At 34.7% G+C, this 14,006-nt stretch overlaps 1 protein-coding gene across 2 annotated transcripts in view; it reads right to left on the bottom strand.

Moving 5' to 3' along the window:
* The window catches only part of FGF12 (fibroblast growth factor 12), a 594,839-nt gene that overhangs the window by 194,923 nt on the left and 385,910 nt on the right, over window positions 1–14,006 (bottom strand). The window lies entirely within an intron of this gene.

Here is a 14,006-nt window from a genome sequence, read left to right on the forward strand (position 1 = left end):
AACAGATGGGTAGATGACTGATAGCTTAAGCTATAATGGATATATTTGATATCCAGGTGGAAAATATATATATATATTATATATATATATATATATATATAATATATATATATATATTTTTTTTTCAAAACCATTAAGAGTTTATTTGATGGAAGTAATTCAATATCCTAAGATGAAATGGAAACATGCTTGCCGTCTTTACATACTTGAGTTACTCATCATTCAAAAGACTCAACAGTCTATATATCCACTTGGAGAAGGAATTCATAGATCAGAAAAAAAATGATACCTAAGAGAACCTTCTGTTTTTCTTCCAACAATATATTTCTATGAATATATTTGTATCCTTGGCACTATTTCAGTTACTTCTGAGATTACAAAATGAGCATAAGCAGAAAACATTGCCCCCACCCTGAAACAATTCACATTGCATATGGAAGAAAAGTGATCATCTAGTTAGGCTCTGTGGATGGCAACATGGATATGAATTAAATATCTCATGACCTATGCGTAAGAAAATCTCTCTGCAGTGCACTTTAGTATCCTGACTTAATTAGAAGATCGTATCCACCTTTTCTATTGATAAAATTTCTGTCAGGTCTTGTCTTCTTAGTTTTCAATATAGGATATACATAAATTAACCCAAGGGATACCATTAGTTAGGGATGCCTCTATTTTTCTGGGCTTCTCTCAACCTACAACTGTAAGCTAAACACATGTACATGCAGAAACACACACTCACAGTATTTGTCTTTCAGTCAAATGTTGAATTGAGAGTTGTAGAGGATAAAGCCTTAGCCACAAGTTTAGTAGAGCAGGATTCCATTCTTAGCTGTTGACACTGGATCAGTCTTTTTGCTTCTTTGAACCCATTTCCACATTTGTCATGAAAATTAGACGAGATAAGAAACTATAAGTAGTTTCTTATAGATTAACTGTTGGCTCAATTTAGATGTGAACTAGTTTTAGTTCTTGCTATATTCTTACCAGTGTCCTTGTGTTACTGAAATAACTTAAGAAATACAAGAACTAGACAAGGTCTAGTTGGGGAGAAAAAGCTAAGACATATGGAATAATATGATACAGTGTATAATTTACTTCTATAATTAAATGTAATATATGCATTCTATATATATTCTCTATGTTACAGAAGTTCAGGAAAATGGAAGATCTGTGTGGACTGAAGTATTCATGGAATGCCTTACACAGAAAATGGAACCTGAGTTGACGCTTAAAGAGGAGGCAGAAGTTGAGAAAGCCAAGAACAGAAAACGTTTTAGTGAGGCAGGAAGTTAGGCGGTTTTGCAGAGTAATCTGTGTAAGCAGAAAGGGACTGGTAGACTGGAGGATTTGATTTATATTGGAGGGGAATGAGAAAGAGCCACGTAAATAAAATAAGGATAAATAACTGAGAGTCTGTCACTCTAATCTTAGAGATCTAGACTTTACCAAATGGGCAACAAGATGTGTGAAAAAACTAGAGCAGCAACACAGATTATGAGTATGAGATTTGCAGACACATCGTTTCTGAAACCTCCACTCAGTTACATGGCTTTGAGCTATTCACTTAACCTCTCTGCCTTAGTTTTCCTATCTGTAAAATGCCCATGATAATCCTTACTGCACAAAGTTGATCGAACCAAATGCATTGTCATGTTTCTGAAAGTAATTCATAAACAGAGATGTGTTCTCTCTATGAGCCATTTTTCATGAATACCTAATTCCTCTGCTTGTCAGATAAAATTACCATAAGGCTGTTGTAAAAACCAACAAACTACCTCAGTAATATTTTTTAGTTATATTCAGCAGCTTGCCTTAGTGCTTTAAAATATAATTCTTTATATTTGTGCCTACATTAATTTTCAAAGTGCCAATATATTTATTAATTGTATTTGATCCTCAACCATAGACAATATGAAGAATTTAGGGCAGATGATTACCTTAATTTTTAGAAGTACAAAAAGATTTCGAGTTAACCCAGGGGAAAAATGCATCTAAACAAAGGTTTTTCAGGCTCTCTAACGTGGTTACCTGTCCAAAACATCACATTTCATCTTTTCGTTCTTTTAATTTCCTCTAATATCCCTCCTTGCTTTCTTACAAATAAGTAGATTATTCAGCTACATCTTACATTGCCTGCAACCAGATGTAGTTCCTATGGACTCACTACTGGCCAATGAGAGGTAAGTCATCACATCATTATAAGCCTGAGAAATCCTTCCTTAAAGACAACTTAGAGGTGTCCTTTGCCCCCTTTTCAACCTTTGCTACTGCTGTTTGAATGGGGATATGGTAGCTGCATCATTTCAAACCATAAAAACAAAGACTACTCCCCAGTGGGTGTTGACAGGTGAGCTGGAAGGAGCTGGGTCCCTGAGAGCTTTGTGGAGCGGTGGCACAAGTCCAATATTTAATTACCCAGGTCTGGCTTTTATGTGAGAAAATAAGTCCTTGTTATTTTAGTCTGTGCAATGCAGAGACAACCCTAATCCTAAGTGAGAGAGATGCTAATGAAAGCAGAATTAATATGCAAGATATGAACTAGATGCAAGGTATGTATACATTTTAAATAAAAGCAGATACTGGAAAACACTAAGTTCAGTGACAATTATTGTGAGAATGAGAAAAGACTTCCCAGGATAAACGCTAAGGACACGCGTTTATGTAGCTGACCATAGAAGGAAAAGCAACTATAAAGTTTTTCCTACGTGAAGAATGACAGAAAACTGCTAATGCTAGGCAGGGACAAAAACAAGAAACCTATTTGAAAGTTTTATATGAACCACAAGATGACAATGGCTTTTAGCTGATTTCCTTTGGGAGACTTACCAAGCCCATTTTTAAAAATCAGTAAATGATTTGAAATGAGACTTTATGGGTAAAAGCTAAACACGATTTCTCTGGAAAGGTCTTCATCTGCCTCCTGAAATCCCAAAAGGTGGCAAATGACTTACCCTTATCTACTAATTATCTTCAGAGTAGCATACTCTGGCTCCAGCTCACAGGAGCCCTTGGCTACTCCTTTCCCTGCTTCTCAATGCCACTGCCCTAACCAGCAGTAACTGGGCTACTTGACTCCACCCACTCTTTAAGTTCCTTACATCCTCTTTTGCCTTTTTCCTGCTTACAACCTGCAGTGATTCCTCCCTGTCTCCAGTGTCCTTTACAACCTGGCTCCAACCCACATTTCCAGCTTATCACCTGTCACCCCTTCCATCTGCTGTAACTGGCTTCACAGAGCTTTTTGCCATTTCCTAAGTTCCCCCTCGATCTTTAACTAGGCTGGAGTTTGTCCTCTTTTGTCCTCTATCTCTTTTTGGAAAGCCTATCTTCCCACTTCTAAATTTGGCCAACTCTTTTCATCATTTAAGGCCTACCTTGTTGAATGAACTCCCCCATGAGTCTTGCCCAAAACCCTTCAGAAATAATACTTCCCTTTTCCAGATGGCTTATTTCTTGTGCATATTTCTGTAATGGTATTTAGAACATGGTTTTAGAGTTCTTTGTTTATATCTCTGTCTCTATCCCTACAATGCAAGACTCTTGAGGGTAGTTGCTGTAATGTCTAGCCCAGTTCCATGCACCTAGCTTTATTAAATGTTACTATTTGGATTACGAAAAAACACATTATTTCCAGGAATTTAGGTTTTCTTGTTAGAATGAAAATTCTTTTTAAGGTAAAAATCAAATTAAAACCTTAAAGCATCTCAGTCTGATATTTAAGGTTACCACTACAACATACATTTCTGATACATGGCACTTTCACTCCAATATTGAGTGCTTCTAGTAATTTGATCTTCCTCCTCCTGCCTTCTAAACTCCATCTTTTGGCTAACTTAGTTCCCTCTCCTTGGAATGTCACTCTCCCTTATCTTCACACTGAAATCCCTGACATGCTTGAAATGACACACCAAATGCCAAGTGCTTTCTCTCACTTCCTAGCTGCCCTCTTCCTGGACCCAGACTATATTTATTACAATTTATAGTTTTATTCCTCTAAAAAATCTGTTTCCTCTCCCAATCACAACAAAATTGTAAGCTCTCCAAAACAAAACACACATCAAAACTACACTTGTATAATGTGAGGAAAGGAAGAAAGAGAGACAGAGAGATAATATGCAGGGTAGTATATATTCTATGTATATTAACAATCCCAGTAAAAACGTGCTGACTAAATTCTACAATTATATGCCACATAGAGTCCAAGTATTTAATCTGACATTCAGAGATCTTCTTAAACTTGTCCTTTCCAAAAGGGGGTATCTTGTTCTAAATATTTTTGTCAAGTTGACTCCTGTATTTTCAAAAATGAAATAATGGAATTTGTACTTTTGACTCCCATAAACCAAGCTCAATCATAAAACCTCACAGAAAAAAGGTATGGGAAAAAGGTAATGAAGGAAAAGTATAGTCTCTTCAATAAATGGTGTTGAGAAAACTGGGTATTCACATATGAACGAATGAAATTGGGCCCTTTTCTTATACCATACACAAAATTCACTCAAAATGGATTAAATAGTTAAATGTGAGACCCAAAAGCTGTAAAATCCCCAGAAAAAAAAAATAGTGGAAAAAGTCTACGCTGGCCTTGGCAATGATTGATTTCTTAGATATGACACGAAAAACACAGGCAAAGGAAAGCAAAAAACAGACAAGTAGAATCACATCAAAGTAAAAAGCTTTTGCAAAGCAAAGCAAACAATTAAAAGAGTGAAAAAGCAACCTATGGAATGGGAGAAAATATTTGCAAATTGTACATCTGGTGGGGTTCAACATCCAGAGTGATAAGAAACTCCTATGACTCAATCGGAAAAACAAAACAAATAAACCAATTAAAAAATGAACATAGGGCTTGAATAGACATTTCGCTAGAACAACATGCAAATGGCCAACAGGTATATGAAAAGATACTCAACATCATGAATCATCAGATAATTATGAGCTGTGAACCTAAAATAAACATTTCCAAGTTATAACAAATATTAAAGGATCACTTTGATTAATCATGCTACAAGAAAGGCTGAATTATCTTTATATTTATCTCAATAAGAAATATATTATAAAATTACTGTCATTTGAAAGGACATTCAAAAATTATATATCCATAATAACAGAAAGGAAATTTATATACTTATGCTATCAGGCAAGTAATTAAAATATTTAGTTTTTTTAAATCACCTTTGATAGTTCCCAGCTTTTCAAAATTTAAACTTTTGTGATTTATTTTCCCACCTTAAATACTCAACTTTGCATATAATTTATATTTCATTCTATTTATTTTTTTTCAAGGGAGTATCCCACATAAGATAAGCTTTAGGACCTACAAAACCTACGTTATCCTCAGGTTGAAATTTAAGTGGAAGGAGAAGATGAGAGAAAGTAGCAAATGACAAAAGAAAAACTAAAGAGATAATATTCAATGTATGTCTACTTTTTTCAGACTTCCTGCTAGGCATTTTGATATGCAAAATGTCATTTTATTATTAACTCAGTATTTGACTACTTAAAATAGCTTCATTTAATAGTATATAAAAGTCCTAACTTCTTTGAGGGGTACAAAGTGAAAAAAATCGAGAAAATGAAAAGTACTATCCTAACCTTTGGGGTAGGACCTTGGCCTTAGTAATTTACTGTTGAACTTGCATACAGCATTTGTAAAAACCTGACTTAGCAGTCATTTACTCTTACCATAAATACTTGTTGAGCACTTACTATATGCCAAATGTATTGCTTGGGCTAAAAACAAAAGGGTGCTGAACACAACAGGTGTGATCAATAGTGAACAGACCTTTATCTGTGAATCTTTCTGAGGCTTCCACTACTTTAAGGGCAAGTTGAAGGAACCAGAAATTTTTATTATAATCCCCAATGACTAGAAATGATATCATGATTTTAAAAGCAATTATTCAATATTTGCTGAATAAATACATGGATCAGGGGTAGTTTCTCCTTATGCATGTTTATCTGTAAATTTTCTAGAACATATTTTTATAATTAAGTATGTAAGAAAAAAATTGAAGATAATATGTATTACACATAGGCTATATTCAAATATGGACTCTAAAAGGAAAGCCCAAAAACCTACATGCTACAAAGTCTGAGATGGCAGAATCATGGGATGCATGTGCCTGGTGAGGGTAAAAGTATGTACGTGTGTAGAGTGATAGAAGGTTGGGGGAATTAAGAGGTAGGAAAGAGTTGGGAGAATGTGTTGCAATTGAGATATTTAACATCTTGCTGGCAAGGTATGATGGCTCATGCCTGTAATCTCAGCATTTTGGGAGGCTGAGGCAAGAGGATCACTTGAGCCCAGGAGCCTGAGACTAGCCTGGGCAACACAGGGAGGCTCCATCTCTGCAAAAATAAAAATAAAAAAACTAGTCAAGTGTGGTGTGTGTGCCTGTGGTTCCAGCTACTTGGGAGGCTGAGGTCAGAGGACAGCCAAAATCTGGAAAGCCGAGGCTGCAGTAAGTCATGATTTCACCACTCCACTTCCGCCTGGGTAACAGAGCAAAACCGTCTCAACAAAATAAAAAATAAACATCCTATCCAATGATTTGGACCAAAACATGTATTTTGTAAAAGTGCTATCTTCTACTCAGCTTAATTTCTACCTGGATATTATCCACACCATATTATTCTAGTAAGAAAAAGGTAACAATCAATCCAAAACGCTTAAGAAAACAATGTGACAACCAATGAAGTTGAAAAGAAGGAGAAAAAGAGGAAGAGAGGGAGAGAGGGAGGAAGGAAGGATAGAAGGGGGGAAAAGCTCATTACAAATTGTATTTGGAACATGTAAATCCAGTATCTTTCCAAGTAACTTCTGAGGACAGACTTGTTATTGCTTGTAATGAAGAAAGGTACAAAGAGGAAAGTTGTATTTAGAAATTCTAGGTCTAGGACAGGCACGGTGGCTCATGCCTGTAATCCCAGGACTTTGGGAGGGCGAAGTGGACAGATCAGGAGGTCAGGAGTTCAAGACCAGCCTGACCAACATGTTGAAACCCTGTCTCTATTAAAAATACAAAAATTATCTGGGTTTGGTGGTGTGTGCCTGTAGTCTGGCTACATGGAAGGCTGAGGCAGGAGAATCACTGGAACCCAGGATGCAGAGGTTGCAGTGAGCAGAGATGGCATCACTGTACTCCAGCCTGGGCGAGACTCCGTCTCAAAATAAAATAAAATAAAATAAAATAAATTATAGGTCTATTTTGTCAAATGGCCAATAAAAAAAGACTCATTCTATGACCCATTAAAAACCCAAGTGGAACATACTGAGAGAGAATGGGGATATTTGTGTTTATAATCGGTGCATTTTCAATGTTAGATTTTCTTGAAGATTCAGTATCATTTCCTACATCCCAAAATGTTCTCAATCAAGATATTTTATTAGAGTGTGGATAAGATCATATCCTACGAAATCTTATATTAAGTTACTACTATAGGTTATTTTCTCCTATAATAAATCCTATAGTCTCTCACAATAACATCTATAATTGTAATATTTATAATATTTTCAGGTCACTCAATTGGTTCTTCCTTAGTTATGAAATTAATATTTATTTCTATGATTTATAATTTACTTAAGTCAATTATTCACTCTATGCATTCTCAGTAGGAAAGTGCTATTATTGAATATCCAGCAAAGTAGGACATGGTCTGAGCTCTTAAATCTTCCAATACAAAAATGGTTATATAAATTATGGTACAATGGAATGTTCACCCAGGCAAATTAATTTTTCATTCCCTTACCTTAATTCCACAGCATTCCATACACAGCACTTATCAAAGTGATTATTCATATTTATATGTTTGTCTGAGTTTCCCTGAAAACTAGGAATTCTTCAAGTATGAAATATGTTTTTGTTTTGCATTCACATTGCATTTCAAAATAAAGCTGAAACAATTTTTGTTAATCCTCTAAAACAGCACTTCTTACAGAAATTAAAGGAAAAATGTAACTTGCCCTATTCTTTTAGCTTTTAAGTCAAGGAAACAAGACTTGGTGAGGACTAAATGTAAGCTACGTAGAGGTCATAGCTTTAGTTCATGACACCTAGTTCTAAAATTTAACAGCTTTGTGGTCTTAGTGACTCCAAATAGTTTAATGAGGTTGCAATTGTTTGAATTTTTGAAGACTATGGTGATGACCTTGAGCAGCAGGATATAAATAATTCCCACATGCTTAGCGTTCCAATAATGGAACACTAGGCATAAATGATTTAACCACTTTGAGCATTTCTAGGCTCTGAATGCTTCACTGGATAGTTATGAAGATCAATGAGGTAATAAAAACAAACCACTTTTTAAACCATAAAAGATACAAAGCACGACTATCAGTGTTTTTAGTGATTTTGCTGTCATTGTTGTTTTTATATCTCCAAATCTGGAGTTTTCATATTAGGAGGAACACGGCTGGGTGATCATTATTCCATGTTTCAATGTAAATTTTTTAAAAAGTTATGGGAGAAATAAAGCATGTATTTTTACCTTACATGGAAGAACTTGTAAGCAAAAACAACTATGTAGTTAAAATAAAACATTGTTAAAAATGTAAACATCAACATACTTTGAGCTATATTGATTCACTGTATTAAGTATGATGCCCTGTTTTATAAACAACTGACCAAATAGTCCAACTGACTAAGTTATTTTCCCACTGAATTTATTAACTTACAGAGCTGACTAGTGGTTTGGGACTTCAGACTAAAACTTTTCTTCTAAGCACTGGTTGACAGCATACGCTGTGAGTTTTCAGCATAATAAAAATGAGCAGCATTATGATCTCTTTCTTTGATAAAAGATAGTAGAAATGTTTGCCTTAGCTCTGGTAGAAGTCCTGCCATTGGCTTTTAATCCTGATGACATTACATAGCCTTTCCTATGACACTTCAAAGATCTTCAAAAATTTGCATAATTAACAAGTCAATTCAATGTGATTTTTTCCATTAAGATGAAAAATGAGGCATATCACTATCGATAATGAAAGCAAATGCCTGTCATTACTCATTCTCTGCTGCCATTTATCTTAGACAGACTTGTCTCAGAGCCCATCTGAAGAATTCAGAGAACACCACAGGTGACAGTCCATAAGATCCATGGGCAAAAACATCCTCCAAGAAATCTTTGCATGTTTTGAAACTTTTAGATTTGCATCTTCTATAAATCTTTCATCAAACACTATGTTGCCAAAATCAATACTATGGACTATAGGTTTATGCATTAATTCATCACATATATTCCAGACATCGTGTCAGGCACTTGTAATAGAGTGGCAGAAAGACAGAAGTGGTACCTGCCATCATGATAGTTAAAGTCTAAAATAGATAAAAGTGACCACATGTGTACTATGCATCTGTCTTTACAGACCAGGGAACTGAGGCTCAAAGATGTTGTTTTCCCAAGGTTATAAAGTCAGCTAGTGAAAAAGCTAAGATGTGAAACTAGGTTCTGGTGACTATAAAACTATAAAATATTGTTGCTCTTAAGATATAAAATAAAATTCCAATGATCACAATTCAAGTAGTTGTGAAGAAAGTGGGAAAAATAGACTATAGTAAGAAAATGTGAAAACCTTACCAGGAAATATTTAGCCAAGTAGAACCATCCTATTCAGAAAGTAAAAAATCTTTAGTTTTTCTTAGATAAAATTACACACACACAATACAAGCAAACTTATTTGAGTTGATTTAGATATGCTCAAGCAAAGCTCTGCACTTCGTTACCATTAATCCCTAAAGAAGAAAATATGACTGCCTCATTCCAAAAATATTAAGTCATCTCTAGAAATTCACATAATGTGGAAAGATTGGTTTTTAGAAATGAAGGGATAAAAAAGGACTTGAAAAATAAAATAAGATTTTCCCTCACTATTCTCTGCTTCAAAAATCTCTCATTCCACTCATGTCTACTATAATCTCCAGTTAGAAAATTTTTCTAAAGTACCACATTTCACTCATTGTTCAATATCTTTCATTTGTTCCCCATTTTCTACAATATAAAGCTGAAACTCCCCTAAGTGTCAGTTAAGGCACTCTAAAATATGGCCCCATGACACTTCCAGATCATTTCTATGCTTCATGCAAATTGGTGGGTTAATTTTTCCCCAACATGACAGAAGCTTTCTCCACTTTCTGATTTTGTGCCTCCTTAACTGAAATGCAGCTGTCCTCATCTTAATTTATTTATTTTGTTCCTATTCTTCAAGAATTGATTTTAAACCAACTTTTGTTGATCACCACAGCTTTTGAGGATCTGTTAGATCTCTGAAATCTGGCAATTCTTCTAATCACTCAGTAGTACCTGTGACACTGTGCATTGTTTTATTTTACATTAAAATGTAAAACCTCTTATGCTCTGGGAACAGCTAGAAGGCAGGAATTATATCAGATTCATTTAACCCAGTAACCAGAATGCAGCTGGCCTTCAATGTGTTGGCATTAATGAAAATAAAGCATGCATATGGCAGGCATATGTGAAAACCCAATCATTTGGTTGTAGCTGCTTGAAACAATGTCTTAAGGAGACATCTGAAGCCAGGCCACAGTGATTGTTGTGAGAATTTAATGATGTCTGCTGTGGACACAGGAAGGGGCACTTGAGCGATTGATTGGTCATCTCCTACTTGAGGGCCTCCTTTTATAATAAAGTAGCATGAAATATTTCACAGAAGAACAGCAATGACTTGCACTTTAATTTAAAATCAATATCTTATTGTATAACTTTGGCTCGAAGTTATAATAATGTAAATTTGGAATGCAAACTTTAAAAACTGAAGAAAAACAACTCTACAGAGATAATTTAGCTTAATGGTTCACAGACTCTGCTGTGTATTACAACCTTCTGAAAGGTTTGAAAATTCTGATGTCCAGACCACACTCTTAATAATTAAATAAAAATCCCTGGAATTGAAGACAAGTGCTTTTTAACTCCTCAGATTATTCCAATATGTTTCATTGTTGAAAAACAATTTAATATTCAATAGCCTGGCATAGTTCCAGCAAGCTCACAGGCGATACTGATTCTTCCCAAATGTTACCAGTCAATGAACCAAACCTTGCTGCTCAAAGTATGAACACCATCTTCATCATCTGGAGCTTGTTGGAAAGGCAGAAACTCAGGCTGTATCCAAGAATTAATGAATCAAAATTTGCATTTTAACACAATTACAATGCATTTAAAGTTTGAGAAGTGCTGTGTGCTTGGTTCTCAAAGTGTGGCCCCACTCCAGACACACTGATTCGAAAACAAAGATTTCAGAGCCATTGTTCTAGAGATCTTGGATCTATGAGGAGAGGCTGCTGTCTTCCTTTGCATCTCAGTAGAACTCTTCTGCTCAGATCATCAGCAGTGTCAAAGACTGTGAAGAGACCATATGTAACTGTACATTCCAACTCCTTCAGAGGGAAAATTCAAGGGCACTGGAGGTTAACCTTATCTAAGTTAGACTTCGATAAATTCTCCCAAAGAAAAGAAGGTTGGTCTAGGGCCTAAAAGAGTGCTAAAACTACAGAGGTGGTTCAAAAATGGCTTCCTACCCAATTTGTCAAAGCTCTACTCAAGTCCTTCATTTTTACTGAAATTGCTCTTGATCACTCTTCAGTTAGCATTAATATCTCCTGCTGAGACTTTCCAAGGCACGTCCTAGCATAATGGTACATTTTGATATTATTAACTTAAATCTCCTACATATTATTCCCATTTTCCAGATGAGAAACTCTAGTTTTAAAGTGTTAAACCAACTGCCCAAGTTTGTCCACCTGTAAGTGGAGATACCCTTATTAATATCCATGATTGTCTGTCCCTAAAATCCTATGGGCTATTCATAACACTGTTCTGCTTCCTCAAGTATGGAAAATGATCCCTGGTATATACAATAGAAACAGTAACAGCAATGTTTTCTGCTTATAACTAAGTATCAAGGAGCAAGGAATTCTCTTTAGGATATTTTTTAAAAATTCAATTATAATACTACGGAGTGGGCTTAATAGTGTTGTACATAGTTTGACATAGGTATATGTCCTACATTCAGACTCAATATCAAGGGAAATGGATGTACTAAGTGCAACCTCACTAGATCTTGGCTGGATGTCTGTTCAGTACCAGTTTATCTAGGCTGTTGAATAATACATGAAAATATATATCCACATACAATCACGCACACATCCTATCAGATATATGAAATATGCAACCAGGTTATTTAAGATTTTTAAAATTAATGTATAATGGTTTACTATCTCTAAAAACTATTTTAATTTACATTTTAAATACATCAAACATTGAAGAAAAATCCTTGCAAGTTCACTGTTTAGCCTATCTAAAGTAAACCACCATAATATTTTAGAACTAAACCATGTTCCCTTCTTAACGTCTCTTAAGAGTGTTGTCTGAAGAATGCAGAGGTATGATTTAAGAGATTGTTTATTATCCACTGAGAAATATTAACCAGGAAACAAAAATTCAAGATACAGTGTAAACTAGATGAAGTTACTAACATTGGAACTAAACTTGCTGAATTCAAATCCTGGGTTTATCATTTAATATCTGTGTAGCCATGAACTGATGATTTAACCTTCCTGTGCCTCAGTTTACTCATCTTCAAAATAGAAATGATTGTAGTAACTTTTGTAGGGTTATTACAAGAACTGAGTACAATTTCAAAAATTTTCAGACCTGTACTAACCAGTTAGAAAGTGTTCGGTAAACATTAGTTATTATTATCTGATGTCCCCAAGTCAAAGATTAAGAAATAATGTTTGTTACGTACATGATCATTTTATTTTCCAAATCCTCCATTCCAAATATGTAGTTCTTCTTTATGTTTCATGGTAGTATGCCCTGAAAAATGCTAACCTATATGAACATTCATTTATAATTTATACCTTATTTAGTCAGTGGCTAAAAATAGTGCTTAATCAAACCAGGGACATATAAGAAACTCCACTGTAATTCACTAAGAATACGAACAAATCTATACAACCTTGTAATCAATAACTTACATTGAAGACAAAGTACAGGATATGGTATAGTGGAATTGAATTCTACTTACCCTACATGGAGCAAATCAACTCTCATTTTAGAGCCTCAAAGAAAGGTAATGATTTTAGAAATTTTAAAATAATCTCTAATCTCACTCATCAAAACTTTAATACTCTTTTGCACAACTTCAAGAAACCCTGTTTTTAGTTTCTTATTCTTGAAACACCTGAGTGTATATTTTCTTTTTCCTGAACCATATGTTTAAATTTACACTGCTGCCCATAGATGAATAATAAAAGCAATGACTCTCTCTCTTATGGGCAAATATACCATTTATATATTTTCAGAAAATGATGTCTCTATAATTATCACCATGAATATATATTCATGTAACATTTTGAGAATCTATGTAACACTGTGAAAACATCTTCTTTTACTACTATTGCTATAGAATTCACTTTTCCAGACTAAGCATACTCATTTTCTTCTTATTTACATAATAGACAATGAATTCCTTACTCAACCCTTGAATTCTCTTAAATTATGTGTCATTCTCAAAACAAAATGCAAGCATGATCCAATTAGCATTAATTTTTCAAGCTGGGCATTGTTACACGAAGTCATATTCGTTTTTGATGGCATTGATCTATGAATTGACTTTCACTCATTTATTCAACAAATATTGAATGCCTAATATATGCCAGGTATTCTTGTAGGTGCTGGAGACTTAACAGTGCAAAATGCAGACAAAGCTCACTGCCTGCATGAGGATTACGTTCTTATTAAGTCTTTCCATTTCAATGGTATAATGATTATACTATTGCTACTATCAATGAACTCAGGCCAACACTGAGATAAAGCAGGTATAATCAATGTCCTTAAGTAGTTCACAGCCAAAAAGAAGTCAGCCAGTCATATACCCAATAAATACATACAGATGAAACAGCATTAAATTATAAAGTATGTGCAGTTTGTTCAGAGAAGACAGTAGAAGGTACAGTTAAATCAGAAATAGGTTTCAAAGA

Source organism: Saimiri boliviensis, chromosome 8, assembly GCF_048565385.1.
Source record: "Saimiri boliviensis isolate mSaiBol1 chromosome 8, mSaiBol1.pri, whole genome shotgun sequence".
Classification (NCBI taxonomy): Eukaryota; Metazoa; Chordata; class Mammalia; order Primates; family Cebidae; genus Saimiri; species Saimiri boliviensis.